The sequence below is a fragment of the Scylla paramamosain genome, chromosome 28 (assembly GCF_035594125.1).
Source record: "Scylla paramamosain isolate STU-SP2022 chromosome 28, ASM3559412v1, whole genome shotgun sequence".
In the NCBI taxonomy this organism is placed as follows: domain Eukaryota; kingdom Metazoa; phylum Arthropoda; class Malacostraca; order Decapoda; family Portunidae; genus Scylla; species Scylla paramamosain.
Genome location: NC_087178.1, coordinates 18,427,251 through 18,437,250, shown reverse-complemented (window position 1 = coordinate 18,437,250; position 10,000 = coordinate 18,427,251). Strand labels below are relative to the sequence as shown.

Here is a 10,000-nt window from a genome sequence, read left to right as displayed (position 1 = left end):
ACACACACACACACACACACACACACACACACACACACACACACACACACACACACACACACACACACACACGATAGGGCAATCTGATCCTTCCTGCTATCGTGCGTGCGTGTGTACATGTTAAAAATCACATAATCCAGTTACAGATATTATTACCGCTGCAGAAATCACAAACCTGCCTGTTAAACCTTCCCTCCCTCTTGCTACCCGACCTTCTACCCCGCTGCCACCACCACCACCACCACCACCACCACCACCACCCGTCCCTTGCCTCAGTGAAATATACACTTCCCATCATACATACACATTGGTTGAATTCATACCCCGTCATATCAATATCCCCTGTAAAAATGATAGCCTTGTAAAATACATACCCCCGTCAAATAGGGCCGTAAATATATATACTCATCAAATTTATACCCCCGTCAAAATCATGCCCGCCTCGATTTATGCACGCCGCGTCGGATAATAGTGTAACAATAATCAGTGCCCTTATGTCAGCCACGGGCGGTTGTCCCTTGCTGTACTGCTTGCCTTGATAGGGGACCGACGGAAGGGATCTGCCTGCTGCGGGAGGAGGGAAGAAACTAAGCTGCTCTGTAGGGAAACGACAGTAAACGTGTGGGGAGTTTTGTGGGTAAGAAGGAGGAAAGGTTAGAAATTTTCGGGGTAACAATTCTCACTGATGTAGAAGGAGGAGGGGGAGGAGAGGGAAGAGGAAGATGAAGAAGCAAGGTACAAGGAAGCGAGGCACAGTGTAGGGGAACAAAAGTTTGCATGTGGGGATTTGTACGGGGTGTCTTTTGTGGGGAAGAAGGGAGAAAGGTGAGGAATTTTCTGGGTAACATTTTCCAGTTGTATAGCAGCAGTAGTAGGAGGAGGAGGAGTATGCAAATTAGTACGAAAATACGAAAATTACGAGTACGAAAATTAGGTTGTGTGTTTTTTAGTGGTTCTTTTTGAGTTAGAAGAGCGGCTAGATTTGCTGTAGGGAAAGACGGTACAAGGAACTTAAGCTTCTTTGGGGATGAGCTTCTTGTTAGGCGAAGAAGCGACAGGGCGTTAGAACACTTCTGGGGACTGTCCTTGCCTGGTGAAGGAAGAAGAGGAAAGGTAGGTATGGAGTAAAATAATAGAAAGTTTAAAGGCTATAGCTTCTTACGCGGTGATTTTCTTGCTGGACGAAGAAACGAGAGTGGAATTAAAACTATTGTCAATGACGTCTGTGTCTGGTAAAGGAAAATGTTGAAAGGAGGTTGTGGTGGTAGAAACATGAAAAGTTTAATAAAAAGAAGCTGGAAACTCTTACTGGGTGATTTTCTAGTTGGGCGGAAAAAAAAAAATACTGAATGGTGTCTGTGTCTGGCGAAGGAAAATGATGAAAGGAGGATATGTGGGAGGAGAGTTATAGAAAGTTTAAAGGAGGTTAAAACTTTATTTGTGAGGGGGCTGTTGTTAGGTAGCTGGGTGGAGGACTGGATGGAGGAGGAGAAGACAGGAGGGTGTAGTGTTGAGGAGTGGTAGTAAGTTTAAGATGACTGAAACTAGCCTTTTGTAGTGTGTTCTTGTCGGGGTGAGGAGGAGGAAGAGAAGGACCGATGTTGTGGTGGAGTTTAAAGGTAATGAAGAAGTTATAGTTGCCAGGGTACATTAGAGATTTTATTTATTTATCGATTTATGTATATGCTTTCCTTTGAGTTATTTGCTGTATAATATCGTGCTGTAGTTTTGTTTAGGTACTTTTATTTTCGTATATACTGTTTTATATCCATTTATTGATTTTTTTTTAGTTTAATAAGATTGTATTTTGTCTCCTTTTCAACTTTTTCTGAGCATTTTTTAATATAATTTGTATTTGAAGTAGTACAAACGTGCAGAGAGACAGAGAGGGAGGGAGAGAGAGAGGGAGAGAGAGTTGTAATTAATTTTGTGAAGTTGCCAACACTGAAGTGACGAGTAATCAAGTGGATGAACAAAGGTCGAGTATTGGAAGGAGGAGATGAGGCAGAGGAAGTAAAGAGGGAAACAGGAGGAGAAGGAAAAAACAAAAAACAGTTCCTAGTTGATGTGGTTACAGAGAGAGAGAGAGAGAGAGAGAGAGAGAGAGAGAGAGAGAGAGAGAGAGAGAGAGAGAGAGAGAGAGAGAGAGAGAGAGAGAGAGTATATATGAGAGGATGAAAATGCGATTAACAACAAGAATAATGAGTCAGTAATAGGAAATATATGTTAAGACTTTAATTCACCTGCAGTTTGATAGTCATGTTTATGTAAAGAAATCAATAATAAAGATAAACAGGAAAGCAAACACAGCCAGCAATGATGAATGGACAGCTGATGCACCAATAATAATGATAATAATAATAATAATAATAATAATAATAATAATAATAATAATAATAATGTCACTCGTATCATTATTTTGTTTTCTTTGTCGAAATTTCTACTTTAAGTGAATATAGTTGTCGTGTCTGTAACAAAAAATACACACAAAAATAACTTTCATATATTCCTGTCGTCGTATTTCTCTTCCTTAATATCTTATTTCACTCACAGTTTTAGCCTTTTTTTAATATTCCTACATGCTGCGAGGAATTTTATTGTCGGTCATTATTTAGAGAAAAGTTTAATAGTGTGTGTGTGTGTGTGTGTGTGTGTGTGTGTGTGTGTGTGTGTGTGTGTGTGTGTGTGTGTGTGTGTGTGTGTGTTTCTCTCTCTCTCTCTCTCTCTCTCTCTCTCTCTCTCTCTCTCTCTCTCTCTCTCTCTCTCTCTCTCTCTCTCTCTCTCTCTCTCTCTCTCTCTCTCTCTCTCTCTCCCCCTCTCTACTCCTCCCCATACATACCTATCATATTCTTGGACTCAATTAACTAGAAACTCACATTTACCTCTAATCTCTTCCCTCTATCTAAACTTATAAGTAATACCTCTTTCCTTTTAACGTGCATCTCCCCAACATTCCCTTCAGCAAAACTTAATCTTTCTTAAAATAAAAAAGGGAGTAAATCACAGTATTTCCATCCCTCTTCCTCCTCCTCTTCCTCTACCACCACCTCCTCCTACCTTACCTCCTAACTCTTCTTCACCCCACCCCAGACCGCCTTCCTCTTTCCCGGGTCCTCCCCTCCTCTCTTCTCCGCCCCTCCTTCACCCCCTCTCCCTCCTAAGGTACTGTGCTGGATCATTTAAATGCGAGAGTTTGAAATTTACGATGAATTTTTACGGTCATTGGAGCCAGTTTCTTGTGGAGGGAAGGCGGAGGAGAGGGGAGGAGAGACGGAGGGAAGATGGAAGAGTTAGCTGAAGGAGAGAAGAAAAGGGGAAAATAATATTGAAAGAAGAAAATTTGTGTGGAAAAGAGAGAGAGAGAGAGAGAGAGAGAGAGAGAGAGAGAGAGAGAGAGAGAGAGAGAGAGAGAGAGAGAGAGAGAGAGAGAGAGAGAGCTTATTATGCACTTTCCAGTAATCGTTCTTTCCTTTCTAGTTCTTTCAGATAGACAAACAAACACATACAGTCATACGTGCATACATTCATACACACAGACGCAAGTTTCCATGCTTTCGTGGGCCCTTTTTATCATGGATGCGTACGTGTTCATGCATATACGCCGCGTGTCTGTCTCTTCCCTTGCAATGCCACTCACTAAAGGAGAGAAAGAGAGAGAAGTCAGTAACCCAGTCAGGTCATGTTGGGTCTGTACGAGGCGTTACCTTTTTCACTGTTTCTCATTAGCACTACCTTCAAAGTCCCTAGAGAAGCTTACTCCTGTTCCTATGGGTGCTGTTTTCTTACTGACGGTGTTTAGTACTAGTTAGATAATAGAAGCATGAAAACACCTTTGAAAGCCTTTATAACTCCTACAATAGCTAGTGAGGAGTTGAAATAAGGCATTGCAATGTTTTGTGAATGTTCCCTTACACGAATGACGGACCCATGATTCAACTGTGACCGCTAATGAAGAAATGACGGGCGACGCAGGGCGGGGCCGTATTTATAGGCTGGCCAGGGCTGCTTGAAAAACGAACTGCCAATCACCTGCCTCCCCTATCACTACGTCATCGGAAGGGGCGTGGCCTCCTGGGTTGTGAGGAAATTTATTGGCGAATGAGAATCAAGATAAAAATCTCGAGTATAAAGAAATTCGGAGGCAGTTCGAGGTGACGTTTAAATATTTGTCGATTAAATAAGGAACAGGAATTTAGGAGGAGCAGTAGGAGAGAAAAAAAGAGAAAGAACGAAAGAAAGGAGGAGGTAGAGAGGAAGCAAAACAGAACGATTAAAAAAAGGGAAGTAGAAAAGGAAGGGATTTCAGGGAAGATAAAGAAATGAGAAAAAGTTAAAGAAAGATTAAATGAAGGTACTAAGTTAGATCCCAGCTCTCTCTCTCTCTCTCTCTCTCTCTCTCTCTCTCTCTCTCTCTCTCTCTCTCTCTCTCTCTCTCTCTCTCTCTCTCTCTCTCTCTCTCTCTCTCTCTCTCTCTCTCTCCCATTGTCCCATTGTTTCAGTGTCGCGACTAATTCACCAATAGCAACCGCGCTTGTGGTCGTTCTTCATTTTAATTGGTGGACCATTGGAGACCACACGGTCGATTCCGGAGCGTCTGGAACCTCCTTTCAGAGAGAGAGAGAGAGAGAGAGAGAGAGAGAGAGAGAGAGAGAGAGAGAGAGAGAGAAAAAAAAAAAAAGAATTAATGTGAAAAAAAACACTGCCTTTCTGGAAGTATAGCAGCATTCCTATCGAGCAGCGGCAGCAGGAAGCAGTCCCGAACACACCTTTCCCATTTTCTATTTGGTCCCCTTCCACCATAAAAAAAAAAAAAAAAAAAAAAAAGAATCTTCTCTATCCATTCAACGTCCTTTTCCTTTTTATTTCCCTTTCCAATGCCCCCTTTGTCTTTACCCCTTTATTCCCCGGAGAGATCGCCAGGGGTCACTCAATGGACGCGCAGGTGACTCGAAGGACACGACTTACCTGGGCTTGAAATCCTCGTTAATTAAGCCTGGCGTGGACCCTTTCACGTACCTATAACACCTTTTCTCCCCCTCGGCAGGTGACGCTCGCCGACCCGCCCCCATCAGTGCCCTCCGCGCCTCACTCACACGCACACACGCGGACACGCACAAACGCACATGCCCTCATCCATGTACGCGAGGGAGATGAACTGTGCACATGCAAGGTTAGGTTGAGTACCGTTTGGTGTGTGTGGGTAGGGTTTGGGTAGGGTAGGGGTATGTTTATTGGGGAGGAAGGTGTTCTTTCGCTGCATGTTGGAAGTCGTGAGTTGTGGCATTGAGGGAGGGATGGAGGGAGGCGGGAAGGGATGGGTGGAAGGGGAAGGGAATGAGGTGTAGGAAGAAAGGAAATGAAAGGATTTGAAGAGACCGAAAGAAGCGGAAGGAAAGGAAAGGATACGTGTTTATAGAGTCGTCTCTCTCTCTCTCTCTCTCTCTCTCTCTCTCTCTCTCTCTCTCTCTCTCTCTCTCTCTCTCTCTCTCTCTCTCTCTCTCTCTCTCTCTCTCTCTCTCTCTTGATCGCTAAATAATTATTTTTCTCTTTCTCACAAATTAAATTAACGTTCACTTAGTCTCTCTCTCTCTCTCTCTCTCTCTCTCTCTCTCTCTCTCTCTCTCTCTCTCTCTCTCTCTCTCTCTCTCTCTCTCTCTCTCTCTCTCTCTCTCTCTCTCTCTCTCTCTCTCTCTCTCATACATTTAATTTACCCCGTCCTTTTTGCCTCTACCTTCATCGCCTCTCCTTCCTTTTCTCTTCTCTCCCTCCCCTCCCTCCCTCCTCTCCTTCCCCTCCCTTCACTCCTCCCCCTCTCTCTCTCTCTCCTCTTTTCCTATTGTCTTCGGGTTCGTCACTCTCTAGTTCGAAGCTTTTATTGTCTTGTATTGTCTTGTTTCGCTCTCGAGATGGGGTTCGAAGCCTTGTCTTCCTTCTTTCTTGATAGCCTCTTTCTCATAGGTCTTTTTTTGCGTGTGCCAATATATATTTTTTTCTTCCCCTTTATCTCTCTCTCTCTCTCTCTCTCTCTCTCTCTCTCTCTCTCTCTCTCTCTCTCTCTCTCTCTCTCTCTCTCTCTCTCTCTCTCTCTCTCTCTCTCTCTCTCTCTCTCTACGTGGCGATACCTCTTGTTTTCTTCTGCTTTCTTTCTTCTTCTTTCTTTTTCTTCTTTCTTTTTTTTCTTTATGATTTTGTGTGAATTTATCCTTGTTTTATTTTCGGTGTGTGTGTGTGTGTGTGTGTGTGTGTGTGTGTGTGTGTGTGTGTGTGTGTGTGTGTGTGTGTGTGTGTGTGTGTGTGTGTGTGTGAGAGAGAGAGAGAGAGAGAGAGAGAGAGAGAGAGAGAGAGAGAGAGAGAGAGAGAGAGAGAGAGAGAGAGAGAGAGCATTTTAAGCGTTGAAAAAGTTTGGCTTGTATTTTTTTTTTCTTTTCTTGTTGTTGTTGTTGTTGTTGTTGTTGTTATTGAATTAGTTTAGTTTCCGTGTATGAGTCACTTTTGCGAATGTTTCCTTGTCACTTTTTGTTTCCCAGCACCGAAGAAAATATTCAGAAAACCAGAACAAAAAAAAAAATGAAAGTGAAACGAAAAGCTAAAAAAAATTTAAAAAAAGTAACTGGAAAGCGAAGAACGCAGGAAGAACAAAGACAAGAAGATAAAGAATGAGTGACGATATGATTACTGAAGGATAGAAAAGAAAGTAAAGAAGAAAGACAGTGGATAAGAAAAAAAAAGTAGAACAAAAAAGTACAAAAGGGAGAAGAAACCCGAGACAAAGACAAAGGGAAAAGAAAAATAGAAAAGAAAGAAAGAAAGAAAGAAAACGAAGAGATATTGGAAGAAAAGCGATGAGTTGATGAAGGTGAAGAAGAAAGGATGATAATAACAATGATGATGGGGTAGAGGAGAGAGAAACAGTAAAGAAAGAGAAAAAGAGAAGAGGACGAAGACGAATAGGAAGAGGAGGAGGACGATAAGGAGGAAGAGGAAAGACACAGGATAAATGGAAGGCAGATAGAAAAGATAAAGAATTGAACACAGGAAAGGGGATAAGAAGAGAAAAGGAAAAGGCATGAACAGGAGAAGAAAGAGAAGTAATAGAAGAAGAAGAGAAGGAGAGAGAGGAAGGCAAGAAAACAAAAGAATCACAAATGACACACACTGGAGGGAAGGAATAGAGAAAAAGAAAGAGAGAGAGAGAAAAAAGAAATACGCGGAAAGAGAGGAAAGAAAAAGGAATGAAGAGATTTAAAGAAAGGGAGAGAAAAGAGTAGACACCCAGAGAGAGAGAGAGAGAGAGAGAGAGAGAGAGAGAGAGAGAGAGAGAGAGAGAGAGAGAGTAGAAGGCCAGTAACTAACACCCTCCCTTAATCCTGGCATCATTTAATCGCCATTCTCAGCGATTAAGACCAGGATTAGAGCGGCCGTGAGTCACTGGAGAAGCGCTATCGTCCTGCTTCATCTGGCGGAGGTGTCAATCTGAGGCTTCAGTTTACGACATCGCCCGGAGGATAGCGGAGAAAGGAGCGGGAGGTGGTGGTGGTGGTGGTGAAGGTAGAGGAATTGCAAGAAAGGAGTAACACATAGGGAAAAATAATAGAAAGATAGATAGAGATAGAAAGGGAAGAAGTACAGATGCAGATACTGTTATCAGAGAGAGAGAGAGAGAGAGAGAGAGAGAGAGAGAGAGAGAGAGAGAGAGAGAGAGAGTACTTTAGGTACACGATATTACTTAAACACTCGTAAAAAGAAAGAAAGAAAGGAAAGAAGAGAGAAAGAAAGAAGGAAAGAGACGACGAGAGGAGAGACAGGGAGAGATGAAAGGAGGAAAATGAAGGAGAGGAGAGGAAAAAAGAAAAGAAAGATGGAGAGAGAAAGGGAATTGAAGGAAGAAGTAAGAGAAGGAAGAGGACGGGGACAGAGAGAGAGAGAAAGAAAGAGAAGTGATGGAAGAAGTAAAAGGAGGAAGAGAGAAAATAAATGAAGGAAGGAAGGAAGAAGTAAGAGAAGGAAGAGGACGGGGAGAGAGAGAGAGAGAGAGAGATAAAGGGAAGTGATGGAAGAAGTAAAAGAAGGAAGAGAAAATAAATGAAGGAAGGAAGGAAGGAGAGGAGAAATTAGAAGGAGAGAGGAAAGAAGGTGAGAAGGAAGAGGATGGAGAGAGGAAGAATTAGAAGTAGAGAGGAAAGAAGGTGAGGAGGAAGAGAATGGGGAGAGGAAGAATTAGGAGAGAGGAAAGAAGGTGAGGAGGAAGAGAATGGAGAGAGGAGGAATTAGGAGAGAGGAAAGAAGGTGAGGAGGAAGATGGAGAGAGGAGGGGAAGTGAAGGGTTAGCTTGAAGCACTGTAACAAGCCACCTTCTCCACAATACCTCCATCTCTATCTAAACTACATCTTGGTTACCCTCCATAATCCCTCCCTTCTCCCCTTCCCACCCTTCCCTCCCTCTCTCCCTTCCCTCCCCTCCTTCCTTTTCTTCTCCTTTGCTTCTCTTTACTGAATTCTTCTTTGTTTTTTGTTTTTTATCATTATCGTGTTTTCGTTCCCTCCTCCTCCTCCTCCTCCTCCTCCTCCTCCTCCTCCTCCTCCTCCTCCTCCTCCTCCTCCTCCTCCTCCTCCTCCTCCTCCTCCTCTCTCTCTTTATTGTATCTTTCCTTCCTCTCTTTCCGATTTTTTTTATTTACACTCTCTCTCTCTCTCTCTCTCTCTCTCTCTCTCTCTCTCTCTCTCTCTCTCTCTCTCTCTCTCTCTCTCTCTCTCGAAGCTTCCGTAAAATTTGTCTTTCTTTGTCTTTCTTTATTATCTTTTTCTTTTGCTTTTTAAATTTTCTCATTCGTTTTGATCTCCATCTTCATTAAGAGAGAGAGAGAGAGAGAGAGAGAGAGAGAGAGAGAGAGAGAGAGAGAGAGAGAGAGAGAGAGAATAAATAAACAGTAATAATCTCTCTCTCTCTCTCTCTCTCTCTCTCTCTCTCTCTCTCTCTCTCTCTCTCTCTCTCTCTCTCTCTCTCTCTCTCTCTCTCCCCTCCTTCACACGCCATCTATTCCACTGTGTTGACTTTATGCTCTACATGTACATTTGATTTGCATATACACCGCCTGCATCCCCTCCCTTACTCTCCCTCACTCTCCCTTCTCTCCCTTCTCTCCCTCTTCCCTAAGCATCCTCCTTCTCTCTCCCCTACCTTCCGTAAACTCTTCTTCCTCTCTCTGCCTCTCTTTTCTTACCCATCACTTCTGTTTCCCTTCGTCTTTCCTTCTTTACTCCTTTCTCTCTCTCTCTCTCTCTCTCTCTCTCTCTCTCTCTCTCTCTCTCTCTCTCTCTCTCTCTCTCTCTCTCTCTCTCTCTCTCTCTCTCTCTCTCTCTCTCTCTCTCTCTCTCTCCTTTCTACCTGGTGAGAGGAAAGGTAAGATTCTAAGGTGTTCACTTCTTGCCTCGCCGTTTGGAAGGTACAAATAAGATTGCTTCCGAAGTATTCAAATGAGGATATTGTAAGAGAGAGAGAGAGAGAGAGAGAGAGAGAGAGAGAGAGAGAGAGAGAGAGAGAGAGAGAGAGAGAGAGAGTTTCAGATCTACCAAACACGAGCGCCAGTAATGATAACACGATCAACAACAACAACAACAATAAAAACCACCACCACCACCACCACCACCACCACCACCACCACCACTAACAACAACAGCAAAAACAACAATAATAATAGCAATAATGGATAAACAAGTAAGTGGATAAGGCGCAGTGACTCAAGATTCTCAGGCATTCGTCTCCCGCAAGACCAGATAACAGAGCGGGATCAGAAATGCATGGAAGCTGTCGTTGCCTCCTCCTCCTCCACCTCCTCCTCCTCCTCCTCCTCAGAGTTAAAAATTCTGGAGAGCAGCTTCCTTTATCGGCGAGTGAGGGTGAGAGATAAGAGGTGAGGGATGAGGAGGAGGAGAAGGAGGAGGAGGAGGAGGAGGAGGAGGAGGAGGGGCGGAAGAAGTGAGGGATGTGGATAATTGTGTA

General features: G+C 43.4%; 1 long non-coding RNA gene across 1 annotated transcript in view; it reads left to right on the top strand.

Moving 5' to 3' along the window:
* Nucleotides 1-10,000, top strand: part of LOC135115034 (uncharacterized) — a 296,581-nt gene that overhangs the window by 74,678 nt on the left and 211,903 nt on the right. The window contains exon 2 of the long non-coding RNA XR_010275772.1: nt 5,045-5,170. This is a non-coding gene — a long non-coding RNA (uncharacterized LOC135115034). The remainder of the gene's footprint in view (nt 1-5,044; nt 5,171-10,000) is intronic.